Genomic DNA, 13,532 nt, shown 5'->3' with positions numbered 1-13,532 from the left:
GGACCGGAGTAGGTATGAGGTATACCTACCAGCCCTTAATCGAAAACAGATAGTTGCGACGGTTATCGCAAGGCTCTGAATAAATTGTTCATCGATTTACGAGCGAGGGACCCGCGAGAGACTGCACGGCACGGTCGGGAAACTAACGTGCGGCATCATCGCGATTCGCGGTTATACATTATACGTGTCTATATATCTGTAGGGTATAAGAGCGAGAGAGTTTCCTTGCAAAAGGGAATCGATGAAATTCAAATAGGGAAATGGGCAAATGGGGAAATTCTCCCTTCCGCTCCTCCGCGATTCCGCGAAGACCGCACGGATCAACAAATATTCACGCTCACCATATTGAAAGTCCACACACACACACACACACACACACACACACGCACAATACGTATAGCTGTCCCTGTGGAAGAGGTGGAATAAAGCGATTTCTTACAGAAAGGAAAAAAAATTGAAAAACAGGGACAAGAAGTGAATTTCAGAACGACGGTTACTCAAGTTTCCACACCGTATTTTCGACAGTATCATTTCAAAACGTTCCACATGTTGAAAACGTTGAATGGAGATCGGAAGGATTTTCAACCAATTGTTTCATAAGTCTGAAGGTGTTACGTGGAGACAATTATTCGACCTGCTGATTGTGAGGAGTGTAGAGTTTAAAATAGACTGAGACACTGCGGGTGCAGCTGCAGAGCTGAAGGGATAAAGCACGAATGGAATAAGAAAATAGGAAGCGACAGTACGACGCGACGAATGCAATTCACCTTCGACGTGACTCGCCTTTGAGCTTTTGCCATGACGGCACGTAGGTATAATGTAAACCGGGAAACCAGCTATCTGCAGGATTTTATTTTCCACGCGTCACGTGTGATATTTTCAACAACTCGAGCTTTTGCTGGTGGAGTGGAGAAAATGGCGGTATATTAGATTGCGCGAATAGTGCGCAAAAGGGGCGAGCGAGGGAGACGCCAACGCGCAAGCGTTGCGCGCAACTATTTTTCCTAACTGAGTGCGCAAAATAATACATTCTCACACTAGTGCGGGAATTGCATCGAGATAACTTTTCTTGTATTGTAACTGAATATTTTTATTGCATTTCTGCACTAGCGCGGAAATGTGAAATTTTACGCACTTACAATGAGTTGGGAAAACAAATCCCCGCACGGTATAATGAGCGTTGTTTTTCATCAAAATGCGGGAAAGGTAAGGACGCGTGCTCTGCGGCATCTTGAAACGTTTTCACCGCTATGTGAGAATCCTGTCTGCCACAGTGATAACTCTGCAGACCGGGTGCGGCGTGTTGAACCGATGCGATTACATCTGCACGTACCCTCGGTGGGACCCGGAGATAAACTCGCCCGACTATTATAGACGCGTGTACGCCCATCTGCATTGTTACACGCTTTGCCAAGCCGTCCCAACCCGCCGGATTAAACCAAACCCGAAATTCCTGTATCAAGAATGTGAAATTCTTGGGCTCCTGGGTTTGAAACGTTCTTGTAAGCTCACTGACATCTAACAAGACAACTGACGCGTGATTTGGTGGGAGGAAGTCTGAGATCAGGCTGAGAGTCGGGCTGATTTCTCTTCTTAGTCAAATTTTGGGGGATGATTGGAGCAGATTGAAGTTTTTGTCATTATAACGTCACGAAATGTTGAAAGAAAAGTTGGTGGAGGTGAAAAGGTAGAAATATCAGAGAGTAGTATTTGGGTCGCAATATCAAATTTCAAGGACGCGAAGTTTTACGATATTTAACAGAATTTTAATACGTAGAGAGTCCGAGCGTAGAAACGTCAAAATGTCTTAGAATATGCCATGCGGAAATATTGCATCAGCAAAATTCTGACCCTTTTAAAAATTTGCAATTTTCCATATTTTTACTTTCTACATTTCAAAATTCTACAGGACGGATAATCACTTATTTTGAAACTTCAAAATAATTCCTAAGGTGGGTAGTGAATTAGTGAAATATAAATTTCTAAATGGTGGATTACGGTTTATGCAATTTCAGACAAGCTCAGAGTTTGCGAACAACGAGTTTTCTTGCAAAAATGCATCGTTACGTTAACGATGCGAATTTTAACCTCAATGATTGGAGCAAATTGTGTTTCGTGTTCCCTGGAAAAGAACATTGAATTTTTTGGGAATTTTCACGTGATGGTGCTCAAACTATAAGCCTCCAATTAACGATCGTCGTTCTTTAAGTCTGATTTACCGCCGACCTCGCGTACCAAATTCGCGAGTAGGAACAAAAGCTTGGCTTTGTGCGCGAGTCAAGAGGAATATCGACAAGCAATGCAGCTGTGTCAAGGTGAATATTGTTGCGGCGGTTTTGCTCGGTCAGCACAACCTTGAACCACAATTTAAATTGCTTGAGAGTGTTGGGCTAGCACCAATTGTAAGATTGACTATGCAAAAATCAGACAGTACAGGGCATGATGTTTGCTTTATTGTTTATCCATAACTACGAAAAAATGTACGAATTTAGAGATAATCAAGGTACTGTAATAGTCATTCCTACGATAATAGGAGATGATAGTACATATTTTTATATGAAAAATTATAATCCTGACGAACAAGAGTTAGTATTGTACGTTTAAAAACATTAGCATTTACCGTTGGACAATTGAGAGTGTGAAAAGGTGATAGGGATAAATGATAAGTTTTCCAAAAATAACTTTGAAAGTAAAGAAGCTGTGTTTTCTTGCAATACGCATGCCAAATTTTAGTCCCTGAGTTCCTGATTCGTAGAAGAAATTGTAACCGAATATTACAGTAATTTGCAAACCTGCACCACCTATTTATCACAATTATATAAACATGGGTATGAAAAGTCTCTGCGTGTATGGACGATTGTAAAAGTTTATATTATACATAGCCTGGCTCCCTATTTTCTCCAAAGGGCCTCAGTCTATGCGCTTTAAATGAGGGCATCTTATATCGTTCAAGGGCTGATCAGCCTCGAGCGAGTTTTTTCGAATCAGCGTGTCGCGATACTGGGTCGGTAGAAGCTTAAAAACCGTTTCGAAAAGCACGAACCAAACAGAGTGTGGTAATTTAAAAACGATAATTGCCTGTCAGTTGTAACATCGCTCAATTTTCCTCCAGCCCTTGTGACTATAGATCAAAAATCTGACATCGACGACGATTGTTTAAAGTACAGAGGATTTTCATAGCGCTTCCCTTTATTTTGACTCGTATAAAATTGTTTTTCAACGCGGAGAAAAAATTCAGCTACTACAACGGGATACGAGAGTGAAATCAAAGAGACGTAAATTTCAGAGGGTTGATTTGAGCGGCCTGATTTTCGATCCGCGAAGGGGAGAGAATTCGAGTCGGTCCTTCCAGAGCTTTGCTGGGCGGGGATTGGAGCAGAGGAAGTGACATAGAGCCGGCGTAAGCCAGGCCGACAATTGTCTCAGTCATTAATTTGTTTCGTACGCTCGTAAAAATCATCCCATCCCGTTTTCTACTTTCCCGTCTGCCACGAGTATTACGTCCTTCTCTCTATCTCTCTCTTTCTCCTTCTCTTTCCCGCTCAACATTTGTCATCTCTCTTTTTCTTCTTCTTCTTCTCCTCACGCAATCCGACTCTACCAAAAAGTACAGAGAAAATAGATAATGAAATCCTGACCCATATCCCCGTATGACACATCCTTCCGAAATGCAAAGAAGAGAGATAAAGGAAAAAATTTAAAAAATTAAAATAAGTTTGACGACGCCTTTTTTCTCATTTTTATTATTACTTCCACCGCGTGGCAAAACTTTTTCAAAGAGCGGATCAACGGACCACCAAAAACTTTGCACCTCGTTCGTAATTTAACGGTATAAAACGACATCAAAGCAACGTCGAAGGAACTCGGGTCGATCTTTGATCATTTTCAGTAACCGTCCGATCGAGTAGAGTGAAAATACAGAGCCTATTTTCGTTACCGGTCCCAGCCGCCAGGCCCGGGTCATTTTCTCTTTGAGGGATAAGCGTCGGCCACGTCGCCTTCGCAGGTGAATGCAAGAATAACACACCTCTCGTAATTCGGTACCCTAAATAACGTTTCCAACGGATTTGCGTACAAGGGTTGTGTATAAATTTCGTCATTATGCGTAGGATCGTATAATAACACGATGAAATATTTCATGTATACGACATGTCGAATTACGGAGGAAAAATCACGGAGAATCGGATGAAAACAAATCAACTCAAAGAATGGTGAAAGAAACTACTAGCCAACGTTGCTTGGCGGTGAATTGAAGAGTGCAGTTTCCTAGACGAGCGTCAGAAGTGAAGTGGAGGAATCCTGTCCCGGTCAGACAGCCGCAGTAGTTTGTTCGCCGTTTGGTCCGACGCGGAGTAGTAACGTTCCGAGATAATCAGACATCGAGCACGCGTTGAAATTTTTCAATAAAAACGGTATTCGCTTGAATTTAATTCTATTTTTCCTTTTCCTTTTCCTTCACGGTGAAGGAGAAATTACAATATTGAACATACATTTATACCTATAAACGTGTTGCGGGATTATCCTCCGGGGAGAATTGCCAGCCGAATAATATCTGATTATCGAATAACTTTTCGAGATTTCTGTGCGCGTGGGGAAAAACGAACGAGTCGTAAAACAAACGGGGCGTTAAGTTAAGACCGTGAGATGAATCTCATCATAATTTAATATCTACATACGCTCCGCATACTCTCCTCGGTTGTAATATAGTGTTCGTAAATCAAATTTTCATACATGTACATTTTACATACATATTACAAGAGGGCGAAAAACCCTTTTAATGTACTCTACGCAAGGATTTAAAATTAAAAAAAAAAAAAAAAAGAAAGAAAAAAAGAGATATAGAAAAAGAGAGAAAAATGAAACCTCGTATAATCTGCGCCGTTAGCGTGAAATTCAAAGCCCGTTATACGTGTACGTTTATACACGGGAGATCGCATCTCTTATACGCATGGACGGAATTATGAATGAATAGTGATGAAAGGTGGAAACGTACGGTGTAATCTCGAAATTCAAATTTCTTCGAGATGTATTTGCGTCAAATTTCTTCCGAGGTATATATATACATATATTATACGTGCCAGCCATTATATGTGCATATATAGTAGAAGAGAGGAAAAGCTTTTCCGCACGTTCATCCATCACGCGAAAAGTGACAGAGAGCCAAGGATGATAAGAAGAAGAAGAAGATCTAATAACTCAGAGACGGGGTTAATAAAATACGATGATTTAATCGCGGATAGATAATCCATGGAGAATGAAAATAGTTCTCGCGTATTTTCCCTAGTTCTTAACTCCTTGCCTGGTTATTATACAAAGCTATTATATCTGCAATGGGGAGAAACTTTTCTACTTGAATTGGTAAAATTTTATAAGGAGGATTCCTCCGAGGATTTATCAATCTCGTGTTATTCCGTTACGCTTCCACGGACCGGTGCGCAAATCGTACGTATTATACGCACATACGTACATCCATTTGTCGACTTGATTTATATTGATTGATATGCCGGGAATACCTCAAATCAAAATGTAAACAGAAACCGAAACGAAAGCAACGTGAGTGGTCACCTACGTACAGCTGTCTGTGTGAAAGTCACCCTTGAGTGCAAACAAATATTTCATTCTCGATAATACACGAGTGAAAACGGGATAAGAAATCTTCAGTATTTATGTAACGCTGCAGCGATAAAATGGAGACAAGAGAATGAGAATGAGAAAATGAAGAAAAAGAAGTGTAAGAATAGGAATATAAAGAATAAGAAGAAGGTGACGCGACCCCATTTGGAAGCGATTTTTTCTCCCAGACTAAGTTTTTTTCCCCTTTTTACCCATTCTTCTTTCTTTTTAATCTTTCCTCCGACTTCGCGTTGCGTTGCACAATACGAGGTTGTATAAAAACACGGTTGATGTAAGTAATGTCAACGTGATAAAAAAGCACTGAAAGTTAATCAGTGTGTTGGAACATCGACACGCAGACTTTGAAGTGTCGAGTTTGAAAAATATCAGTATTTTTTCCTTTAAAACAGTTTTCTGAAATTTCTCAGTATCAGAAACGTATCAATTCGCAAATTTCAACCTCACGTTTCAATTCGATCAACTAAGTCGTCGAGTATATAAAATTGATATAATACCTGGTAATTGATTATTGAGAATCCGTAAATGATTTCGACGCAAATTAAAGCACGAGACGAAATCCAAGTTGTGAGAATAGGTATAATCCACCTATCGTATTGGTGACTAATTAGAGTGACGTGTGAAAACTTAAGTTTGTCCTTACATATACGCATAATTTTTGAACGTGAAATACGCTGAGGCGCAAGTATGTAACCCACACACACACACACACACACACACACACAGAAACACAGAGAAGGGTAGTCGTTTAGCGAGATGAAAAGAACATCCGTAACACCTCCACCAACCAATTGTTATCAACGTACGATTAACATCCGTCAAATTCCCCTATCAAAGCATTAAAATTCCGTTTGCGGTATTTTTTCGTCCCTCGACTCGCCCTTTAATTTCATCGAACTCGAAACGGGGATAAAAATGTGGAGTTCAATATCGACGGGTAATTCTACACCATTGATAATTGAGCTCGGAGTCGAGATTGTTTGTAACAAGAATCGAAGTAGGTATTGAAGGGTGAATTAACAGGTACAATCCAGTAAATAAACACTCGACAAATAACACGTGTAGGTACTAACCTGTGTTCAAACACCAAAACTGGGTTAGAGACGTGGCCGACGAGAGATCCGTTGAAAACTCCTAACACGCGAAGATCGTCTGGTTGCTGGTCCTTCGAGCCGAGGAATAAAAAAGAAAACAAAACCAAAAACAAACAAGAAGCACTTTGCGCGTGTGGTAAACTTGATCGGACTCAGCAGTTTCAAGAAACAAGCTCGATGTTTTCTTTTCCTCTCTTTTTTGTTTAACAAAATTTCGATCTTCACTGTAACTTCCCCAAGTCACAAGCGCGGAGTACTTAATTGCGTACACATAGATTTACAGAAATTGATAAATCGGAGGAAGAGAGTAAAGGAAAAAAAGATCTCGCGCACTCGATCACCGAACTCGCGAACAAAGAGTTACAAGATCCGCGGAGCGCCGATCGGCCGCCCGAAATTCATCCGGCGCTTTGCGTCGCGTCGCGTTGCGAGGCGTCGCTGCCGAATGAGGAGCGAGCGTCGCGACGGTGCGAAGGCTGAAAGCGCACTGACTCAACTGCTAGCGGCGTTTCGAAGCGCGGTCAGGAACGAATATTCCCGTATACCGCTGATCGACTCCTCGCTGCCCGCGGCTCTCGCCCTGGAAGGGTGTCGTTTTGGGCCTTAGGACACGTCGGAAAACCGGTGGTCGATTAATGGGGGTGTTAGATCCCGATTGTTCCGTCGAATCGACTCGATATCGTCCGCAGCCAGAATCCTCCGAATACGGATGAGCCCCCGATTCCCGAATGGCTTTTGGAATCCCATTAAGTGTTTACGGGGTCGGAGGTTCGATTCGCCCGAGTTTATAATTACAGGAAACGCTGCACGGTCTCGGTCCGTCTGCACATCTCGATATAAACTCGTCAAATTTTTCCGAGATGAGGACTCCTCGGTTTTCTTCGCTCTCCCTTTTCTTTCACCTTCTTTCTGCTGCTGCTGCCGCTTCTCGTTCATTCTGCACCTTCGAGACCTTCGCGACGATTCTGTCGATATTCCAAGTGATTGGAAGGGACACAATGGGACCTGAATTCTGGCTTATATGTATGGCGGTGTATATACAGGATACATGATACATACCTTCTGGGTATATTTTGTTATATTTATTTATTCGAAGTCGTGTGTCACGCGGCCTCGATATCGGGAGTCTTGAGGAGAAAAAAACGTATCGTTCAATCTTCTTATATACGTACGTATACACGCGTATACGTTACTGAAAAGAAAATTTCATTCTCCCATGAAGCACGTGTACGTTATGAGTTGGATTTGAAAAATGGGACAAATATAAGCTCGGTCGCGTTGTCCTTATTTCATATTTAAAAAAGTCACATTTTTCAGACCCGCGAAACAAATTTCTGACGTCACACGATGCGAAAAAAAAACTTCAGATTTATGAAACTGTGTTTTATCTCCTATCATTTGTCAGGAATTTACGATACTTGTTTAAAAACGATGTAATGGGGACTGTTTTTCACAAAATCTACTCGTAATTCCGATTCGATCATTGATACCGTCTCGATGACCAGAATCTCTATCTCATCAAAGACAAAAACTATTAAAAAATAAAAATAAAAAACCGATAAAATTTCAAAATGTCTGTCACACATAAATGTATTTCAACATCATTCTGTAACTAAACTTGAATCGTCTTAAAAAAGTTCCATCAAACTTTTCAGCCCATCGATCAAAGTTAGTCGTTCTACTCTTACCGAATTCATGTCAACCAATCAATTTCGAACAAACCGGTTCAATCGCAGTTTCAATGTGATTAACACATTGTTCCGTAGTCTCAATTTTTCTATTTTAATCAACAAAAAAAAAAAAACAAAAAAATATAATAACAAAAACAAGTAAGAAAAGAATTATCGGGCGATCCCGTTATAGCTGGGAAGTTGGGCAAGACTCGGAACTTAGACAGACGCGGTTCCACCGGAAATTGAATCCATCATCCTAGCAAAACTGTATACATACATCTCCGCAGAGCAAGGGATTATTTTGTCGATAGTTGGTGAGCTGTTAAGCCGGGAAAATTGCACGTGTGGCCAAGCGTGAGGAAAATAGAACCACGTCTAAACCGAATCTCGCCGCTCGATGGGGGGAGTTTATGGATACGAGGAATTAGTCCCGTTGCGACGCTGATCTCAAAAAAAAAAAAAAAAGATCCAGACTGCATAAAAGTTGACAAAAAATTACGGGACTAATTAATGTATTTTCCTAAATTATTCAAGGTCAGACACGCGACTGAGACGAGCGAAAATTTCGCTCCGTCAAAACGGGGAAAATTGGTCGAAAGTGCTCGTCGGTCGGAGGTTTTGCCGAAGGGCGACCCCTGGCGACCTTGACCGGGTGCCGGAGACAGGGGCGAGTGTATATCAGCTCTCGTAATTTGGTACTTGGCTTGGAATTAATTATATCCGTTCGAAACTCTCCGGCTACCCGCATTAACTAATTTAATTAACATTATCACCGTTTCGGTCTCGCTTCCGCTACCGCAGCGCGTGTAAACCAGGCTTCTGGGATTATAAAACTTGCTGCAGCTTTCGAAACAACTTCGGGGGGAGGGATTGGGATGCGAATCCGGAGAACTGCGTTTCGAGGTGTACAGCGAAACGCACGATTTTCGAAAAAAGGAAACGGGAAAAGCATAATTTCACTGAATCTCCGGCATATTATTACATCAGGGATTATCACGATTCATCTGATTCCTCGAGTTTATGGCGGTGGCGCATTATTCGACCACGGAATTTCACCCGGACGTATGATCGAACGATTAGCCGCCGACAGCCGAAGATCAGAATCTTCTGATAAAGTCCAACGACTCGATCAACGCCATCCATCGCTGCCGAACGACCCGAGTACTCGTATTCCTCTGTCGCTCGCCCCTCCGGAATTAGGAAAGTTGTTTGGCGAAAAACTCACACCTTTTGCCAATTTCATTACGAGATAGTCGCGCATAGAGTATTTATTTCGTAAGATAGAAAACATTGAAATTGTATTTTGGAAAACGTTCGAATTACGATGCTTCAATTTAGATTACTTCGAAATTGGTAAGGATATAGTCGATTCATTATAAATGTTAGCCGTTCACCGCTCTTGATCATTCGGTGGATCCAGGGAGCAGAATTTGACATTGCGACTCAAATTCAAGTGAAAAAAATTATTTCTTTTTAAATTCGACAACACGCGCTGAACGTCAAATCTGATTCTGCAGCCGGAGTGCGGTGAAATTTTCGAGTAACCTTTTTTGGCGGTGAATTGAGCGTTGTTCGGTACGTACGTGATCCTGAATTCAGGTCTGAAGTGGCGGAGCAGATCTCTCGAAGGCCTCACGAGCCAGACGGCTCTTCTCACTCCGCCCTGAATTTAACGTCAAGATTTTCATTTCACCCCGAAGAGATTCTATGAATGGGTATATATCAGACGGTCTCATTTTATTACGTATAATAATATAATAATACAACGCCTCTCGAGTATCGACGTGAAAAGAACGAGCATTGGTACCAGATCTCCTTTGTTTACCTGTCTGGAGGTGAAAAAGATTTTCGAGGATGCTTTTAGGAAGTTGAAGAAATACCTAGGTACCTGCGTATATAAGATTCAACCTGGAGGTAATAATTGCCTTTTCGAGAAAAGAAGAGTACAAAAAGAAAACAGAAAAAAAAAAAAAAACACGAGTTCTTCGCCGCGAAAAAAACCCTGGTTATAATCTCACTCGTCGAATGAATAACCGAGCTGGATACTGAGAAACGCGCTTTTCAGACCGCTGCTGGCTGATGATGCACGGATCGCGGATAATCTCCTTTCCGATAAGGCAGAGCCTGCTGACAAGCTTACAGGTACAATACCCGGGGCTCTGTCTTCTTGACACCTTCGGGCGTTTCGCAAATCGATGTGCACGTGGCTCTCGGGGCTCAAGGATCGCGGATCAAGGCTCTCCTGCGGAGCTCGAATCCTGCGGGAACAAATTGACTCTGTGCAGGGATCGAAAGGCGTAGCCGGAATAAGTATATCGCCATTTTAAAGACGTTGGTTTTCTTCTCTTTCCTCCCGTCAAACTTCTGCGACGAAAATTGAATATTTTCATGAAAAATCTCGGGATAAAATATATTCACGGTATGTACTTCCAGATCGGGACAATTTTATTCCCTGTGACGCGGAGTCGAGCCTGAATCACAAGGCAGCCGATAATTCACCTGTTGGAAGAATTTCCCGGGTGATTTTTCACAACCCTTGTTGCGTTGCTGCTGCATGTACGTAACATCGCGACAAATGTCAAGCTTCGTGGATTCTTTTCCCACGATCTGTGGAATCCCGAGTGCGCAAAGTCGAGCTTTTCTTTTTTTTTTGTTTGCAGATTATACGCGTGGAGTAAAAAATAAACCGCAAACTCGACCGTAATTTCGGGCTGCGAGCTGTTGAATCGTACAATTTCTCAAAACAAAAGCAGGTATTAGTCTTGCTCTCTCATCCCGGAAAATTTCGAAGATTGCGGACTGCCAGCCGGGATTAAAGAAGTGCCTGCAGCCCAAATTGTGGCAAATTACAAGGTATACTTAGACCGTGAAGACGGAGGGTAGCCGAAATGTCACTCTGCATAAGCCGGTCTGCCTGCTGTTGGCCAAAGAATATTGTGTACAGAGACCCGGGCATTTTGCCTCCGGAAGGAATTCCGCAACCCGGAAGAAACTTGGAAGCCGAATAATAGCACCGGATTCTCGTTTAGCAGAAAGAGAGGAACAGTGATAAAGTGAGAGATAGAGAGAGAGAGAGAGATAGAGAGAGATAGAGAGAGTCTTGAAGAACATCAAGCTTTTTACTGCTCCGCTACGTCAAAGTATTACAATTAACTAAAGAATGTTAAACTCCCTTCACCTACAGAGCAATTAGCCAGATACCTAACTTCCTTGCAAATTAGCTCAATGTTAAAATTCCCTTTACAATTATTGTTATTATACCTTCCCAGGCGTGAGTGAGATAGAAAAAAAAACGCCGGTCTTCCTTTGCTCAGATTAATGTGATAATTAACGTAGTCTGGGTAATTTACACTCATATTTTCGACTACTTTGTGCCGTATGAAAATGAAAAAAGTGTTTTAGCCATTGTCGAAACATTTTGAAAGCTTCTTTATATAATTCATGCTTATTAATTCTATCGTACACTTTACACTCAATTACACACTTTCGAAAAACTTTATGCAAGGGGAAAAAATGTTGGCGGTGAAATATTTTTTTATATAAAGAAAAATTGTAAATTTCATAACCCGATCGGAGGCGTTTCTACGTTAGAAAATATCGCTGCTGGATACTTCCGCTACGAATATCGACTATTGCCAATAAAACCGCAGCCATCTTATGGTAATGGCAAGGTACGCGTGCAATAATACACGTTGGTGTATCATCCATATGGATATACATTTATACGCGGAGTTGATCGTTCGATGCGAAGAGTCATGCCTGAGAAATATCACAAGTCGTATAAGGGGATATCCTTCTTAAGAGAGTTTTCGAACACCGAGTTTCGACGCATTCCAACTTATACGTATGTCTATATCACGTATGTATACGTATCGAGTATGGTCGAGAATAGTGCCAACGATAAGTCACTCCCTGGTTTATAGAGATACGATACATTATCCGGGCTCCAGATACAAGCTAGGGATGCCTACGCTTCAGACTCTGGAAATTATTTCTCCTCTTGAATCCCAAAGAGAGAGAGAGAGAGAGAGAGAGAGAGAGAGAGAGAGAGAGAGAGAGAGAGAGAGAGAGAGAGAGAGAGAGAGAGAGAGAGAGAGAGAGAGAGAGAGAGAGAGAGAGAGCTGGCTGCCGCCTTCGGCTCGTTCCTTTGCTCTGGCAAAGTGGCTCACCGCAGCACCCGTTAACCACCCTTTCACTCTCTGTCTGTTCCCTCCCTCCCCCTCTCCCTTTCTCTCTCTCTTCCGACTTACGGAATAGATTCCTGCACCAAGTGCCGTAGAATTGATAGTTACAACGAATAGAGTGAAACTACCATGATGTAAAAAATTTCCCTAACAAACTTTAAACGGAAGAATGACTGTAGTTATGTTTTGCTTCGATAAAAAGTTGGAGAATTTACTGCAGGTGGAGGAAAAAATACTCGCAAAACTCGACACTTTCTCTTCGCCGCAACCCCCACGCTCCAACATTGTTACTGCGGGAAGTAACGCTGTTTTCATTTCACGTTTGTGCACACATTGAAGATTGTATCGTTCCCTTACCCAACAATGGACATGCAAGAAAAGAACAGGAAAAATGCACGCGATGTAAGCAGTGAAATGAACATTATAAAACAGCGAATGAGCGTGCGATTTATTTGTCGGGACCATAACCGTTCTCAAGAAAGCGAGAAAGGGAGAGAGAGAAAATCGCAGGAAGATTTCCATTTGCAGGCAAGCATGATTTCTTGGTTCCACGCTTCTACCCTGTAGTTGAGGCTCTTTATTTCTCTCTCTCTCTTTGTCTCTCCGTCTCTTTCTTACACTCACCGTCTAAACTTGGCGCAATATTCTCATCCTACCATACATTTCTCTCGCTCCTCTTCAACAGCCCATTCTATGTCTCGGTGTGTCCTCGATGCTCTTCTTGGATAAGTATATGTGTAACGCGTGCTTCCATTGTGCCAATGTAGAGAAACATAAACTTTTAAACACTCGACTGTTCGCTCCGCGGTTTCAAGAGAACAAGATCCTCCATTATATCCGTGAAATTCTATATAAATATCCGTCCATTCCATTGAATTTGGTGAAAGGAATGACTGAATTTCAAAAAACACTGCTCTCTAAATTTGAATCCGTGAAAATTCACTGATTTC

At 41.9% G+C, this 13,532-nt stretch overlaps 1 protein-coding gene across 4 annotated transcripts in view; it reads right to left on the bottom strand.

Moving 5' to 3' along the window:
* The window catches only part of LOC107224645 (trace amine-associated receptor 9), a 75,523-nt gene that overhangs the window by 50,763 nt on the left and 11,228 nt on the right, over window positions 1–13,532 (bottom strand). For 3 of the 4 annotated variants that reach the window (XM_046743260.1, XM_046743258.1, XM_046743259.1), the window contains exons 2-3: window positions 7,785–7,917; window positions 6,705–7,690 (exon numbers count right to left, since the gene is read on the bottom strand). The exons of the other annotated variant lie outside the window; for it this stretch is intronic. The gene's annotated coding sequence lies outside the window, so the exon portion shown is untranslated. The remainder of the gene's footprint in view (window positions 1–6,704; window positions 7,691–7,784; window positions 7,918–13,532) is intronic. 4 annotated transcript variants of the gene reach the window in all.

Source organism: Neodiprion lecontei, chromosome 6 (genome assembly GCF_021901455.1).
Source record: "Neodiprion lecontei isolate iyNeoLeco1 chromosome 6, iyNeoLeco1.1, whole genome shotgun sequence".
NCBI classification, from domain to species: domain Eukaryota; kingdom Metazoa; phylum Arthropoda; class Insecta; order Hymenoptera; family Diprionidae; genus Neodiprion; species Neodiprion lecontei.
Note: the sequence above shows the minus strand (reverse complement) of the source record. Positions and strands in the feature narration are given on the sequence as shown.